At 42.5% G+C, this 18,437-nt stretch overlaps 1 long non-coding RNA gene across 1 annotated transcript; it reads left to right on the top strand.

The window, feature by feature from the left end:
• Positions 1 to 15,754: 15,754 nt before the first annotated feature.
• Positions 15,755 to 17,129, top strand: LOC130199631 (uncharacterized). Its single transcript, XR_008832865.1, has 4 exons — positions 15,755 to 15,892; positions 15,986 to 16,082; positions 16,394 to 16,534; positions 16,724 to 17,129. It is a non-coding gene; the product is annotated as an uncharacterized LOC130199631 (long non-coding RNA).
• Positions 17,130 to 18,437: the final 1,308 nt, after the last annotated feature.

Here is an 18,437-nt window from a genome sequence, read left to right as displayed (position 1 = left end):
GTTATATACCCAACAGGCAGGAGACACTCATTGATCCGGCCCTCGGGGTCCAATCAACAGACAGCCTCTCAGGCAGGTTTTTGTTTACACACCAGGTTGTTGTTTTGGACTTTCAGAGGTTCAACCCCAACTCGAGGCATGTCATATGATTCTTAATCCTTGAGCGCTGACTTGTAGTTTTCAGACACTCTGACATTAAAGAGGAGATGAAATTACACTACAGAACAATTAAAGTTATCAGACCATTAAATATATTGGAATTAATTCCCACGCATGTTTCTCAGAGTAATGACAGAAGAATTATGCTCTATCCCGATGTGTTTAAATAGAATCCTGTGAAGGTCGTTTTTGTCTAGAAACGTGAATAAAGTTTTTTTTATAAAATAGATTTATGACCTGACTTCTTGACACTAGCAGCTTATAATAGATAATTAAAACTGCCAATGCCAATAGTATTTACAATAATATGCAATACGTTATTTCATAATCATTTGAATTGTGTTTTTAATGAAAATAATCAAGATGGATGAAAGTTAAAACAAACTTTATACACAGACGCTGGTGAAAAATAGAGCCTTGCTGTCAAATACATTACTTAAAAAGAAAATGGTTGACATAATTGACAAGTCAGACTTTTAAATCTGCTCATCTATAAATAACATTTGATTTGTTTAATTTTTTGTGAATAAAGTTTTCATATTTGATATTTTACGGATACATTTTTAACATACATGAATATAACCTAGTTATACCAATTAACATCAAACACTAAAACGCTACAATTATTCAAACAACAAATTACATCGGGGACCCACTCAAATGACCAGTCCCTGGAACTTTCTTCATTGAAAACCAATCAACATCAGTGTAGTTTACTGGATCTCATCTGGAGGATCCATCCTGTATCAATACTGCTTTCCAGGGAGTCCTTGGAACTAAACAAGCACGCCCTTTGCATTCCACTACTTTGATATCGCAGTATTGCTCTATAAATTAGATATAATCGTTCATGTTATGGTGATTTATTTTTTCATTTTCTTTTGTCAATGATCATAATCCTTTTATCCAGTTTAGTAAATGATGCGACTTAACTGCAGTTCATCGACCATGATTTCTCTCAATTGTACATGATTTATATTTTAATTATGGCATGATATAACTTCAGTGAAAATCTATATATACGTGTATGCAGAAACACTTTGTTCCTGTCTAAAATAGTGTTATTGTTAAAGCTTTTTCACATACATTTTTCCAGATGCTATCATACCTACTCAAAGCTAAACCAAGAAGAGACAAGCATGCACACAGAAACAGAGACAGAAAGCAAGAGTGACAGCGAGCAGCAGCAGAATGATGAAGGTCTATGCTTGCCTCTCATCAGAGCTATTACAAGCGGCCGCCCTGTCAGAACTCGCCCCAGATGAGGTCTCTCTAGGCGGAGAGAGAGCTGTCATAACAGGACGCCTGGAGGGCCGTTGGATTGGACAGACAACTCTGAGAGGTGTTAGACGCACACACAGGATGCCTGTGAGAGGTCCTGGTTAGAGCCACCGAGTACAGATCTGTTGACAGACAGGCATCAGTCAGAGGCCTTTATCTTTCTCTCTCTCTCTGCCTTTCCCCCCTTTCTCTCTGGTTCTGTTCTTCCTCTGAGGGAGCCCGGGGAGGGAGCAAACACTGACAGTTTTACTTAAATATTTATGCTGACAGGAAAAAAAATACAAGAATGTTATCGCCAACAACACATGCTCTGTCTCAGCCACTCACATGAAACATTTGCTTCCTACATCCCCTCCACCTTCTCTCAGAGCTAATAAAAAAGGTGTGCGCACCAGTGAAAGGGTAGACAACCCCAAATGTATGTAGCTGCTTTCATTGGGGGCTGTGAATATTAACATGTCAAGGCAGGAATCAAGACTCAACATTTTAGAACACACCTCTTTTGATCCATCCTCCTACCCTGTGAAATGACCTGCACCGCGCTCCTCTTATGCCCTGTTTTTCACTCTTTGAGTCCATTTGGCTGTCCACTTACACAACACAGATGGGCTGGCGTTACAGTGCACTGGCCCCGGGGACATGTGTGCAAGAATGAGACAGCACTATAAACAAATGTCACATCTCATGTGATGCACATCCCATTAAAAAGGAGGCTGGACAGCTTCTCCAATCAACAGATCACCTTTTCAAACGGCCCTTTGTTCTCGACCCCCAGCAGCTGGCAGCAATTAGCTGCCAGGACAGGACGCAGTCGTCCAGCTTGCCCGTCGGTCCATGATGATGAAGCATGGGCGTGGAATCACAAGCACCAGAAGCTTTAAATTAGATCCGATAGGCTGTGGATTACTCCATAATCGTCATTCCCAAAGCAGGGCAACGAACATGTTTAAATTACGCTTCAGAGGGTTTTTCTGTACACCATCGTAGTACCATATAAGTCTTCATACACAACTGTTTTTTGCATTGTGAAGTTGGCACAGGAAAGGTGATGAGTTCAGTTTACCCAGTGGACTGCAAATCTCCCCTTGAAAAGTCTTGTTGCTGACAGCAATAATAAATTGCAATCTGACTAATCAATTGTATACCAGCTTGAACCCCTTAAGTCCTTAAGAATGAGAGGCTGGGGAAAATCAATTTGCAATTTACATCTGGCTGATGAGTGTTAAAAACACTGAGAAAAAGACAGCTCCGAGAATCCAAGTATAATTACATCCTAGCCAGTGCAGCGGTGTGGCCCGAACATCATTATGCCTTTGATAAGCAATGGCACTGATTAGAAACTCCCGTCATTCATGCGCACAGCTCACTACACTGCCAGGTGTCACACAGGGGAAATCATTTGTGTCGCATCAACACGCAGCAATTGTGTGATGACAACCTTTTAGTGGCCTGGCGCCCTAGAAACTTGGCTACCTGGAGGAAACAAATGGTGCCGATGGGAAGAGGACACCATTGAGGTTAAGGAGCATATTGAGCCGGGACGGTGTCTCAAGTGCCAGAGGCTGCTGCCATGTTGGGCTGAAATCAGATCTGTTGAAGTGTCAAGGGAGCACCGGACTGTGAGATTTTAATTTTATTCCCATGGACAGAACAGGATATGGAGTGCAGGAATTATTTCCATCCTCTGTCACTCACTTCTCTCAAAAACACACATGCAACACATAAAGAGGGTCCCAACACATTCATACAAAGAGCGCAGCTAGAGCCAGAACCGAAAGTCATAATGAAAAACAGAAGCAGAGGGAGGTGAATGAATAGCCGCGGATTGAACTATGTTTTGTTTTCCAGTGGAGACAGAGAGAAGAGGCAGAAAAAGGAGCAGACTCGAAGGGTTAAACGTTGGCAAAAAAGCGGGGAGGGGACAAAAGGTCTATTGTAAGGGCCAGAAGTGTCCCCGGAAAGGAGGGGAGAGAAAAGAAAGCCACCACTGGCTGGTCCCCGGTTCCCATTGTAGGTGAAGGGGAGTGCATCCACGCATGACAGATGTCCCTGGCCATTGTTTCCCCCTGCAGCCTCCTCTCTGCCTCCTGCTTCGGCGCTGGAATTCCATGAGACGGCCTCAGCCTGTGAGAGTCGCTCCACACGCCTCGACTCCCGCTCCACCTTCCCCACCGCCATCCTGGCGGTGTGCTGCGGGGGAATAAAGGTGGGGATGGGGCTACACTCCTCAGGAGAAGCTCACAGTGTGGTGCCAGGAAAGTTATCGTGACTCAACGCTGCAGTTCCCACAGGCCTGACACTGATGGTGCTGCACTGTCTAAGACGGGCGCGTACACAGACACGTAGTCATCACTGGATGCAGAGCAGCTGGATGTGTGCACACACACACAAACAAATTCACTTGTCCAAGTCACAAGGACCAGAACATGAAATCTGACATTCACAAACTTGGAAATCAAATTTTTTTTAAAGATCAATTGCATGTGTAATCTGAATGGCTTCAAAAAAATAGCAATCACATTTTATTTTGGCCCCAGGACTGTGACGCAAAAGCAATTACTAAAGTGTTAAGTGAAGCGCAGGTGAAAGCTTTTGCAACATAAAGAGTTGAGGTAAGCTGTTTTTACAAAGCACTGACGTTTTGCATTCCCCATTCAGCGGCCCACCATGTGGCAGACCTACAGAGGCGGCTTGTCGGGCTGTCAGTCACAGCAATAGTGTGCCAGTGGGAAGTGAGCGCAACAATGGCCGTGTCTGGTTAATGGGTGAGAGAAATCCAGACAATCCTTCATTTCTATACCTTACAACCACACTGTCTGTTTTCTGTCCTATTCTTCTCTTCGTAGGAACCACATTCGACCAACACTCGCTCACTCAGTCTCTAATCAGTTACCCTACCCCCGCTCTCCTGTTAACATTCATTTCAAACACACACACACTCCACACACATACACACACACACACACACACACACACCACACACTCGCATTCCAATGCTTAAGTATGACAATACCAGAGAGAGAGATCTCTAAACAGAGTGGAAAATCAGGTTGAAAGCAATGAATGTTTACCAGGTGGATCAATGGCTGGCTGTTAAATAATTTGGTGAATCATAACAGAGAGCTGAAGAGTAGCTGCTGCTCCAACACGCAGTAACTGCTCCACTGAACCTCAAGCTAAACACTGCATTGGTACAAAACTTCCAACTTTGCCACGAGTAGCAGAAACTTTCAGATCGTTATGATCAATGCAATTTAAGGCCGAGTCGTCGATATTTCAGCTAATAGAAAGCTATCCATAGAATGTTTTCTGACCATGCAATAAATAAAATAGTCCTGAATATTGTCTCTTTTTATTAAGAAACTAAGTACAAAATCATCAGCTATTCTGATAAATGTGAGTAAGTATGTGCTTTTTAACAATTACACAAAGTAAATTGGGTATCACAATATCTCTAGATGTTTCATCACAATATAATTACGTTAAAAGACAATGAATGATATTGAATTATAACGACACATATGAGCACAATAGTCTTCACCTATGACAGAGAGACACTGAACTGATTTAACACATCATAGTCAGTTTACAGGTTTTAGGGATTTATTCTGCATATGTGAAGTTGTATAAAGCATTTGGTGGCTCCAGAAAACACAATATGAAATCTGACGAATTGCCTCAAGTGATGTCTTAAACCCCCATGTCAGCCGGGGTTGAGCACTACATGTTTGAAGATGATAAATCTGTGGGTGTGGAGTTAGAAATAAGTCAGGTCATGAGACCTCTGTAATCCTCATCTCTGCTTGAGGCTAGACGCTACATTAGCCACTATTAGCATAACACACACAAATCTTCCACTGAACGTTTGCCAGTCGAGTTGTATTATGGGTTATGTGGTGCTGGGTTTTGACAATGAAGTTTCTCTATTAACTCTATAAACAGTGACATACAGTTTCAGTCTTCAGTATGTTTGTTCTTGTTTGATAGCACTAGCAGAGAGATGACAGGAAATAAGGGACGAGAGAGAGGAGGAGAAGCATGCAGCAAAGGTCCCCGGGCTGAACTTTAACCGGAGACACTCCAATATATTGTGCTGTGGAGATGCTGGTGGTTATACAATGAGATTGTGTGCTTTGTTGTTGGTTAATGTGTCTGAACAATTCCATGGTCAGGTATGTAAAAGACATGAAAATTACTCATTAACCTGTTGAAATGTATGAAAGTCAGACTTGCAGAATGTATTGCCGAATTCTAAAAGAGTGGATATTTCATATGGATCAGAAAACTCAATGCACACCAACTTAAAACACAAGCAAATAATATTAATACAATGTCACCACTTTGACAACACTATAAGTTGCATTCTTTTGCTTGTGCTTTCTTAACCCTTGTGTTGCCTTCGGGTCAATTTGACCCGATTCAATGTTTCACCCTCCTGTCGCCTTGGGGTCAATATGACCCGATTCAATGTTTAACCCTCCTGTTACCTTTATATTTCCTAACATATTTTACCCTTGAGGTCAATATGACCCCAGCTATTAAAATCTCCAGGAAATTATTAGAATTAATATTGTTTTCCAAGTTTAAGTGTGAGGTACTTTATGTTTGTTTGTTGACTCCCGAAAGAACACCGACATTAAACATTGAATCGGGTCAAATTGACCCGAAGGCGACAGGAGGGTTAAATATTGAATCGGGTCAAAATGACCCGAAGGCAACACAAGGGTTAAAAGCACACCCACCCTCCCACCCACTTCAGTCACGATTCAAAATCAACCCTCTCTTTCTTTTCATGTTAACAACTAGGGCAGAACTATGAATGGATTCCAGGATATACTGTCTGGAAATGTGTGCCATTATTCCCATATTTAAACACTATTACATACTTCCTCTTTCTCTATGATGGATAGCTTTCACTCAGCCTTTGAATGAAGTCCTTCAGAACAACAATATATACCTTTGACTTGGTTAGACAGACTAGTTCTGATTAAGCATCAACCCGACCCGTAGTCAGAGGTGACGTCTAAAGACAGACTACATTCAAGTATTTTACTTTAACACATTAATCTGTGTTTAATAGTTTTGTATGTACGTGACAGTGATTCTTCACCTCTACCCTAATTGCAAAAAACAGATCTGCTTGTGTCCGTCCTGTAGCTACGTTGTCTAACATTTTATCCCGGGGGCTTTTTTTCTTTTCTTTTTTAAAGCTCAACTATTTACCTTTAGCTGTCACATTTGGTTCCACATAAGTGCATAACTGAAACACTCTGTATAATATGCGGGATTGCAGGTTAATGTCAACGGAGAAGCAACATTAGTGTCCTACATGGTTCTCACCTCATCCTGTTAAAAGCCACGCCTGGTGTCACAGCTGAAATGCTCAGAGCCAAAACACAAGGGAAGGACCTGCCCACGAAGAGTATGTATTCTTCCTAACTACCCTCCATAACCTGGTGGGCCTGACCTTCAAACCAGTGGTGAAAAAACGCATGACATATGGCCTAGCCTGCCCGTCCACAGGACGACCCTGGATCGGGCCAGCAGACCCCTGGGTAAAGTCAAATGAATGCATGTAAACATTTAGCCCCCTGCGCACTGTGCCGTGATCCCCTGCATGGGCTTAGGTGACCCCAGTCAACATCAATCAGAGAGGACACAATGGGAAGAGGCACACGGAGCAAAAAAACGGGGTCAACCACACTTTAAATAAGCAGACATATATGGCATTGTGGAAGCAGATCGGTCCAGTTCTCCTGATCTTGGGGTAAACTGGGCACTCCGCAAGCGGCAATTATGAGGAACCCTCAATGCATGAGCTTTAGAGATGAGTGGATAATCTACTTGGGCGGATTTAAGACTAATCTGCCATTTCTGTTGTCCAAATCAAATCACAATAGGATACATATAGGGCTTATGAGCTGATATTATGATTTCAAAATATGGACAGCAGAAGGGCGACTCACAGAATGGCCAGGGGAGTTTAGCAGGGATTTGGCAGGAGTATGACATAACAACAAAATGAAGTGCTTTTTGAGAATTGCTATATATAGCCCAAATGGTCTACAAGAGCCCAGTACTGTCACAAATTCCCCACCTTCCTAGCTAAATTCATCCTGCTTACATGTTTAATTAACTCTCCTGTCATTCCAGATCCTGTCATCCTCACCTGATTGTCCCTCATTCCCTTCACCTGGTCCTCACGCCCTTCTCACCTGCAGCCCATCCCCTCATTAGTCCCTCATTCCCTTCACCTGGTCCTCACGCCCTTCTCACCTGCAGCCCATCCCCTCATTAGTCTCTCACTATTTAGCTCCCTCACTTCCACTTGTCCTCTGCCAGATTGTCTTGTGTGTCACCGCCAAACCTTCCAGCGTTATTAGAGTTTATTCCTGACCTTCCTGTTACGACCCTGTTTGCCTGTTAACCCGACTCAAGATTTTGCCTGCCCCTTTTTGGATTTGTTGCCCTGTTGGACTGACTACCTGGTTTTGACCCTGCCTGAAACATACAGTAAACTGCCTCCTCCTGCATTCCTGTGTTTGTCGTGCTTTTGGGTTCCAGTACCTGTAACCCTTACAAGTACAAAATATACTTTGAAAATCCATAACCTCTGTTTTACAGCTTAGCTAAACTCCGTCTCCCAGGAAAATACATAAGTAAACAGAGGAATGACAAGGGAATGACTGTTTTGACATCTGCAGAGACGGCATTAGACAGCACAGTGGAAATGCAAGAGTCACGTCTTCACCTCTGTAACATGCTGCAGTTATGTTGTCATGCTGAGGTTTCAATCCACCACTGCGGCAGAGCAACACGCCACAGAGCTACTGACAGCTAGCCAACACTAACTCCTGTGATCCTGTCTGACTGTCAGCGGGAGCAGGGACTCTGTGAAAGCAAGCGCTGCGTCTGTATGGATATCAACACATGAAATCATATGCATTCCCACACGTGTGAACAAAATGTACACAAACGGCACGTTAGATGTTGTGTGTCCTCTGATGCGAGTGGCTGTCAGTTCAAATCTCTCGCTCAGACAGCCCTGGCCCCTCATTTCATTACCACTCCTCTCTGCCAGACACTTACAATCCCATTACCTTCTACAACTCAGCTCAGGCCCGAGCCAGAGCCTCCCTACACAGACACAAACACATTGATCCAACATCTGAACCAGCAAATAGCAAGGGCAGACCCGAGACATCCCAGATTCACAACCACACAATCAATAGGAAAGGAAGTGCAAACGTCTTCAAAGCTAATTCAAACGAGTTATAACCACACACCTTTTCGAAGAGGATTTTACCTCTGTCTTTGAGTACTTCCAAAAGCGCAATAAAAATGTAATGCATTATTATTATTATTATTATGATGAACTGCCTAATGCAGAACATTTTATTTCTTATATTTTTGGAGTGAATGACACAGAATTAACTATTCTTACTCTTTCCCCACTCCCGTCATGACAGGCAGATGTTTTCAAACATTCAAATCATAAAAGACAATATAAAAATTAATTATCTTCAAATTCAGTGAGGTGAACATTCAGACTGTTCTGAAATACCATCCCTTAATCTTCGCCCAAAGGAAATGACATGAGGCGATGAAACGGTATGATGCGATGACTTGGTGTGTGAGGTTTGAGACCACAGTTGTCCACAAGCATTCTTCAAAACTGCTGTAAATAGACTTCCTCAGCTGCACCACCACCATATCCACTTGAGCTGACTGCTAACACCACACACTCCACCACCTGACTCCATGCTGCAGAGCGTTGTTGAGTATTTAAGTTAGATGGAAGAAATAAATCAAGTCCCTCCAGTTCCGGTCTAAGAAGGCACGAGACCATCCATTTCCATTTGCAGGGAAATTAAAGAAAGAGGACAAGAGATGGAGTAAATGAAAAGGGACAATAACATTTGGTGGGGGCGCAGTGCATGGAAACAGATAATGCACAGAGAGAAAATCCCCGACAAACGTTGTGCTGTGTTCTTGCAGGCTTCCTTACGTCTCTTCCTCCTCCCCACCCCCGCTGCCGGCCTTGCTTTCTCCATCAATCGAGGCCATGCCCCGAGTGCGCTCGCTGGAGCACAAGGCCCTTCAAGAATGGAGCCTATTCAACAGCCTGCCTCCAGATGCTCGCCAAAACAGTCCTTCAGGCTACAGCCGGCAGCAGAAAAGGGGAGAGAGCAGGAAAGGGAGATAGGAATCTGATAGCCTATCATTACCAGCCCAAATAAATGGAAGGAAAATCTCAGGCTAAACCACTGCTCTCAGTCGCGATGTTTATAGGTGAGAGCCTTATTGTTTTGTCTCCCGTGGCGTTTCAAAGACCTGCTTTGCCTCGCCAGAGAAGGTGTTTATTGTTGCAGATAAATCGTCTAATGTGTAGCATCCACTGTGATCCACAGACCCTCAAACCCCAAGTGAGGCATCATTCCATATATGAGCACTGCGTTTCTCTTCGATGTAAATTAATCTTACATCGTAACATACACCATGTTGATTCTTTGTCTTTTCTTTCAGATATTAAGAATAATGAGAAAAGGCAACTTTTTTGAATGATTGACTGTCTCTTTGTGTCTCGCGACTGTGGTTAGCATCTGAAACAATATTTTCCCAGGAAATTAACCTAATGAACAGGATCAAGCACAACATAACCCTAAACTCACTGGGACAGTCCGATGCGGCATCAAAGCTCTCCAACGCTCCTTTTATGTGATGTGATGTAAAGGAGTGCCCCTGTGTAAAAGAAAAGGCACGGATCGATGCAATATTAATGTATCAATCAGCACCAAGTTATTAAGCAGCAGCTGACAGAACATCAGTTCAGTCCATGTAAGCATGACCCTCGGCTATATGATCCCAGCACTGAACTCCCTATCTTCTGTTAGAGATAATATATATATTTATATATATATATATAAAACGAATATAGACTCAAACATTTATATCCCTCCTCTCCGGGGATAAAGCCGGAGGAGAATAGCAAGTGTGAGTTGAGAGGTCAGTGTGTGTATGTGTGTATTCCTGCAAGGATCCAGCACATTCCTTTTTAATACTACATGGCTGCACCATCCCAACATGCAACCAGCTTCTTTAACAGACCAAACGGACCAAATACTTGCCTCTTCCATCAGCGCCTTTATCTCATTATGTCAGGCATCTGAAAGTCTTTGTACCTTTTAGGCTGCAGATACAAGAGCAGTTTGGCACATGGGATTGATTGAAAAGTGGAAAGGATTGTCAAAAATATCCTCAATGGATACATTTGTTGGTTTCTTTTTAACAACAGTAAATGTAATGTTGAAATGTATCAATGTGTGTGTCTAATCCATCTGCAGCTACCTTCATAATGTGAAAATATAAATGACATAATTAAATAATAATTAGGATTTGCCAGGTTGTTACAATTGCTATGGTTTTATTCGAAAAAAGGGTTAAGCAACTCTACACTGGAGTCACTTTGAAAGGCTCCCCACCATGATGGGAGACCTCACTGCAGTGCTGTGATGACGTCTGACACCTAGTGGCCAATGCTTAGAAGTACGCCACATTTTAAGCAAGAATGGAAAATATCTATGATGTATTTCTATCAAATAAATAAAAAGGTGACTATCTTTCGCCATAATTTTATCTTGGGCGTGTAGCGTATTGCCACCATCTCCTGGTGTCGGTCACCAGACAGCAGTGCCGTGACTAGATCTGAACAACTGTTAATCATTTAACTTTAACAAGACCAAGTTGATAGTTGCAGTTGAATGGAAAACTAATTGAATGGAAAACTAAATCTTCAAGTTGAATAGTAAGTAAGTAAGTAAGTAAAAGTTTATTTATATAGCGCCCTTCGCAGTACGAATACACAGAGTGCTTTACAATAAAAACAGTAAAAACAGTACAACATCATCAATATCATCATGTTAAGAATAGCAGCAAGGTGCAGAAGCCAGTGCTACATTACAAATTGCGGGTGTATTACCTCCAGTACACAAGACTTTTGAGCAGTCACAAATGCAGTAGAAGAAACCAACAAACAGTAAATTAAACATAGAGAGCAGAAAACCGATAACACACAGAAACCTAACCCAGAAATGCCTGTTTGTAGAGATGTGTTTTTAGCTGATTTCTGAAGCTATTTTCGGACTGAGCTGCTCTCAACACCTGCGGAAGTGTGTTCCACAGGCGTGGGGCCACTGCAGCAAAGGACCGATCGCCTTTTGTTTTTAATCGTGTGCGCGGCACTGCCAGGAGCCCCTGGTCAGCTGACCGTAAGGACCGGCTGGGGGTGTGCTGTATGATGAGGTCATGTATATAACTGGGGGCGAGGCCGTGTATGGACTTAAAGGTAAAGAGAAGTACTTTGTACTGGATTGGTAACCAGTGTAGGGCAGCCAGTATAGGGGTAATGTGACACGATTTCTTTGACCTGGTGAGTAATCTGGCAGCTGCATTTTGAACCAGTTGGAGGCGGTTTATGGATGCCTGGTTTAGACAGGTGAACAGTGAGTTGCAATAATCCAGTCTGGAGGATACAAAGGCATGTATAGCCATTTCCATCTCAGAGTGGGCGATGATGGAACGCAATTTCGCGATGTTTCGCAGGTGGAAAAAGCAATTGCGACTCAGAGTCATGACGTGTTTATCCAGCAGCATTGCCTGGTCAAAATGAATACCGAGGTTTTTAATGGTTGGGTGGACATTATTTTTGAGAGGGCCCAGATGTTCTAGTACCCTAGCTGTGGTGCCATCGGAGGCGATGACCAACACCTCGGTCTTGGTTGCATTTAACTGCAGGAGGTTGTTAGCCATCCAACCCCCAATGGCGGCTAAACACTCCATCAGGATGCTGAGGACTGCATATGCTCCGGTTTAAAAGAGCAAAGCAGCTGGATGTCGTCAGCATAAAGGTGGTATGTGATGCCAGAGAATGTTCTGATCAGCTGACCCAATGGGATCAGGTATAGGGCAAAGAGTAACGGGGCCAGCACCGAGCCTTGTGGTACCCCGCAGTGCAGAGGGGCGGAGTCGGATTTATATGGACCAGCTGACACTGAGAAATGTCTCTCACTGAGGTAAGAGGCAAACCATTTTAGTGCTAGACCTGACACCCCAACCCAGTTCTTTAGCCTATCTAGGAGATTACTATGGTCGACTGTGTCAAAAGCTGCACTCAGGTCTAGCAGGACCAGAACAGAACTTTTGCCACAGTCGGAGGCCATCAAGATGTCATTAGATACTCCAAGAAGGGCAGACTCGGTGGAGTGTTTCTTACGGAAACCGGATTGAAACTTGTCACCAATGTTGTGTGTGGCCAGGTAGAGGTTAAGTTGGTTAGCTACAACTTTCTCCAGTACCTTTGAAATAAAAGGTAGCTTAGATATGGGCCTGTAGTTTAGGGGAGAGGAGGGGTCCAGGTTAGGCTTTTTGAGGAGAGGTTGGACAGCCGCCTGCTTAAAATAAGAAGGCACCACACCCGTGACCAGAGACATGTTTATAATTTTGACCAGACTGGGGGCAACAGAAGAGATAGCTTCTTTTAGCAGGGAGGTGGGCAGGATGTCTAGGGGACTAGAGGAGGTCTTCATGGTATTTACTACCTCCAACACCTCCTCCAGCTCAACAGGTGAGAAGTTGCTCATTGATGGTACGGAAACTGGACTGGGGACCGGGGGGCAGGGGGAGGGGGTGATGTTGACTCTAACATCTGCAATCTTGTTTACAAAAAACAACAGGAAGGTGTTACATTCCTTGTCTGAAGACACAGGAATCGATGGAAGAGGGCGAGCCACGATTTTGCTGATGGTGTTAAATAACACTTTGGGGTTGTTTTTGCTGGAGATAATGAGGTTTTTAAAGTAAGCAGCCCTAGTAGTTTCCACCAGAGTGTTAAAATCAGCTGTGAGATCTTTATAGAAGAGTCGATGGACTTCTAGGTTAGCAGCTCTCCACCGTCTCTCAGCTCTGCGCCGTTGTAGCCTGAGCGCATAGTCAGGTGTAGCAACTGCCCTCACAGGCTAACTCAGGATAACTATGAACATTGGAGAAAGTATATATTATCGAGGAAATTACCTTTCATCATGGCTCAAGTCACACAAACCAGAGATAATTTGCAAAGATCAAAAGTAGTACACATTAAAAAGATGTGGAAAGAATAACCCCATGGTATGCACTCAAGAAACCACAAGAAGTAGGTCATTTCAACTTTCTGAAACTTTTCTTTGGACTAAACTGTATTTTGTTTACAATTTCAAACACGTACCCAGTCAAACCAAACCATGATGAGATGCAATAGAATACAAAGTAAAAGCATACATATTATACAAACATTATACAGACTCTCTCTCTCTCTCTCTCCTTATGAATTCACGCCCCATTAATGCACATTACTAACTTTGCTTCTTCTCCGGAGTCTTTCTAGCCTCACAGGTTGGCCCTTGGTGGTATCTGGTCCTGCCTGACACCTACTATCAATAGTATTATTATTAGTTGCATTGCTATTAGTATTGCCAATACCCTTACTAATTATTATTCTACTATATCCACTTTTGCTGTTATTTTTGGTAGTTGTAACTTTTTCATCATGCCTACTACATTCATTACATGAATGCTTTCTGTCATATGACCATTCGGTCCATCCTGATCCTCCTCTGTTGCTCTCCCGAAGGTTTATCGTGTTCTCCCTGTAAATGTTTTGTTGGGGGGGATTCCTGAACCGATGTGAGGGTCAAAGGTCAGACGATGTCGTATGTGTACAGATTATAAAGCCTTCTGAGGCACACGTATCATGAGTGTGCGCTATACAAAACAAATTGAATTGAATTGCTTGTAGACTTGCGAAGGGAGTGCACGGTAAAGCATGGGAACAACGTGCGTTGGTTAGCCTGCCGACAGCGGTAGCCTACTTACGCTTCAGCTCGGTTGAGGGATGGTTTTGAGGGTCTGGAGAGCGGCAACATCACAATACAAGCACGTTCAGCTTTCTAATTGTTCACTGATCAACAGGACCGAACAGTGACTATTTTTTTGCTCCATCCCAATGCGCGCAGACCGGCGTCGGAGCTCTGCAGCGGAACAATCGATCGGCGTATTGAGCACCCCTGCATTCAAGCATTAAATAGCCGAGAGGTTTTTTCAGCGTGAGGAATTCGATGTGTGGCGGGAGTGCGTGAGATAAGACCGAAATGCGTGAGTCTCACGCTCAATGCGTGAGACTTGAGAGCCCTGCTCTTCATCGGGAATCATTTCATCAGGTCCCAGAGCGCGCGGCGCGGCGCGGTCCTCCGAGGACCAACACCATGTTTAGTTCACGATGAGAGTCAAAGTAAAGACTATCACATGTCTCATTGGATGAGATGGCACCAAAACATGTTTAAAAAGCATCAACGATATAACCACCGCTATACCGTCCCACGGTCTGTTGTCTTTTCCGGGTTTCTTTTGCACTCATCACCAATTATTCGTGTAAAACCTTCGTGACAAACTTATAAACTACAAGAGTTTACAATATGCAATTGTGAATGTAAACATTTGAAATGTAGGACATATTATAATTACTTTATAATCTCTGACTTGTTGTGTTAACCTGGTTGTTAATGTTGCTTATCGGGTAAAATATTGGTAACATGTGTCAATACACTTTTTCTTTAGAGACAATAAATGCCACACTGCCTGTTAGATAGGTAGGCCTACAGGTGAGCTGGTGCTGGTGAAGAAGAAATGGCCTCTGCTTTATTAACCTATTCCCCCTGTCAGGAAAAGGCCTGACTCAATGTATTCAGTATTTCAATGATAGGAAGAAAGAAATCAAACCATTCCTATTCTGATCTAAAATCGCACAAGGCCGCCTGCTGGTTTCTGTCACCAGCATCACAGGTGAGGCTGAGCGGAGGTTCTTACATTAGGCCGATCCCGGGCTTCCCTTGAGGAGCTTCATGTGTTGTCCTTTGTACCAGAATATCAAATAGTCAAATCACTGTGACATCTCCTCTTCTCAAAAGTTCATCCAAATATTAGTCTGAAGACACTGCAGCTGAATACCCTCAAAGGCCTTGGTTTAAACAAACAAAAAAAGTGAACAATATTTTAGGATTCATTGTGTTGACATTAGACAACAGAACAAAATGTCTTCACACCTGCTACCGTCTGAAGAAGGGAGAGTGACTCTGACATTTGAACTCTCCAGAGAGCACATATCAAACGTCATATGGTTCAGATCAGCTATGATTCACACCACCCTAATGAGGAAGAGTGTCATCAGATGTGGGAGGTGACCTACAGAAGATGTCACAGTGGTACACCTGCTGTCTTTATAAAATGACAGTACTTGCTGTTTACTCCACTCTCAGTCTGTCTTCACAGTGTAGAAGGGTTTGTCTGTGGCTTCATTAATAGTTCACTGCATGTGCGATTACAGCACTTCATCCAACACGTGTCACTGTCAAAGTTCCCGAAGGTGAGTTTTTATTTTCTTAAGAAATGCAATGTTTTCCTATTTGATTTAGGAGGCTAAACAGTGTGTTTGTGCTCTTGCTTATGTGTTGAGTAGGAGACCTGAGGATGAGCCTACACTTGTGGTATATGTTGGTCCTGTTTCTCTGTCCGAGCACGAAAGAGATGGTTGTCGACAAAACCAGACCAACAAGGTGTGTATTCAGTATCTTTCTGTATTGCTATATTGTAGTTGCTGACATGTTCAGACTTTTAGCAGCACCTTTTAGTATTTATATGATTTTGTAAACTAGAGACATTCTGTAGTAAATATTTGACAGAAAATGACAGCTCCAATACATTTACTGTGGCCATTGTTACTGGAAGAATAACTAAATCAATATACTCTTGTCATAGATATTTTGCCTGAAGTCTGTGAAATCTGTATATGTAATATGCGATGTCAGGTTTAGCGCTGACATCAACTGAAAAAAATAACTTAACTCATCAACACCACTTTTTTTAGATGGCATTCTTACCAGATGGAAAAAGGACGAAACCTCAAAAGGCATTCAGAAGGGACGTTCAGCAGCGACTTCACCCACTATCTTGATAAGATTAAGGCAAACGATTTTATTGAGTGGCTGGCGAGCAGAAAACGAGAAGGGTGAGCTGAAAAGCAACATTTATACCATTAGGTATACTATCAATCAGCTACACGTTTTGAGGAGCCACCTTACCAGTATAGTGCAGAGGGACTCAACATCTGCTTTTCCATTAAAGTAAAAAGTCAGTACTTTAGATGGGATGCATGTTTCTTTTTTTTTAACTTCATTTCCTTAATCTTTACCTGCAGGTGTCAAGAAGAACTGCTCTGCCTTGCAGCAGAAGTTTGAAACATGTGTTGAATGCTTGATCCTGCTTTACGTCATCCAGCAGCAAAAGAGAAGATGAATCCTCCGTAACATAGCAATTCTTCAGTTTTTATTCCATCTATTCTTAAATAAAAATGACATTTCACTCTTTGCTGTTCCCAAATAAGCAATAAAGTGAAGAAAAGTGATCAAGATGTAAACAAATTTTAAATCTAATCTTGCATGTTATTTAGAAATGCCCATCTACGGAAAAATGCAGTTCAGATACCGACACCTGGTTTTATTTATTTGTTTGCCTTATATTTAGATTTTATATGCAGTATGAACAAACTAAAATGCAAGATGAAAAAAAATGTACTTAAAATTATATAAATGTCTTTTTTATGATTATTCATGTTTTTGATGTTGTGATGCTCACAAATGTATTATAAAATGATTAAATGCTATTCAAATTAAATGAAAAGATGGGGCAGCATTTAGTAATCTGTATAGTAAAGGATACTTCATACATACAGGGGGCTGACCAGAGGTGGGTGCTGTTGTTCAGCAAATCAGAAGAACCCGCCAGCCAGTGTACAGTCCGTGTTTGGTTTCAGACGGAAAATGAAAAAACCACGTGATTTCCGTATTCCGTATTTGGAATGAAACAAAAAAAAACTAGAACGGGCACTCGGTAGAGCGCATACCTTCGCATATCACAAGATTGGGCATTGAATTATGAACATTTTGGCATTAGTTGCATGCCAATTGGACAAAAATGTATCGTGCTATGGTAAAAAAAAGATGTTGACCTTTCCATGACCTTGACCTTGACCTTTGACCCGATTGATCCCAAAATCTAATCAAATGGTCCCCGGATAATAACCAATCATCCCACCAAATTCCATGTGATTCAAGAAGATTTGACCTGTTGATGACCTTTGACCTTGACCTTTGACCCGATCGATCCCAAAATCTAATCAACTGGTCCCCGGATAATAAACAATCATCCCACCAAATGTCATGCGATTCGGTTCAATACTTTTTGAGTTCTGCGAAAGATTTTGACCTATTCATGACCTTTGACCCGATCGATCCCAAAATCTAATCAACTGGTCCCCGGATAATAAACAATCATCCCACCAAATTTCATGCGATTCGGTTCAATACTTTTTGAGTTTTGCGAATAACACGCATACAAATAAATAAATAAATACACGGCGATCAAAACATAACCTTCCGGCATTTTCAATGCGAAGGTAAAAACTAACAAAACGTACACGGACCGAGGTGGTATTCCGTTTTTCCGTTTTTGGTTTCAGACGGAAAACGAAAAAACCACGTGATTTCCGTATTCCGTATTTGGAATGAAACAAAAAAACAAACTAACAAAACGTACACGGACCCATCTCAGTGTGTCAGGCTGGTTGGGGAATCTAAAAAGAAAAAGGCAGTGTGTGGGTGTAAAGGCATCTGTTGGTTTATGTTTGCAGTGCAGACTGCATACATGCACTTTGTTCACACACATGTACGTCCTTGCACAATATGGTTATGCAATAAAGCAAGCAAAAAACACAGTAAGTAATGGAGTTCATGTTTACAAAAAAGGAGAGCTGATTTTAGGTAGGTGGAGAGAACCTGTGGGCCATTTCCGGTGTGGTGGTGGTAGTGGATAGGTCGGGGGGTTGCTTATGTGTCTCATTGATAAATGGAGGG

This window comes from Pseudoliparis swirei, chromosome 9 (genome assembly GCF_029220125.1).
Source record: "Pseudoliparis swirei isolate HS2019 ecotype Mariana Trench chromosome 9, NWPU_hadal_v1, whole genome shotgun sequence".
Classification (NCBI taxonomy): domain Eukaryota; kingdom Metazoa; phylum Chordata; class Actinopteri; order Perciformes; family Liparidae; genus Pseudoliparis; species Pseudoliparis swirei.
The sequence above is the reverse complement of the archived record's forward strand: the minus strand, read 5'-3'. Positions and strand labels throughout refer to the sequence as shown.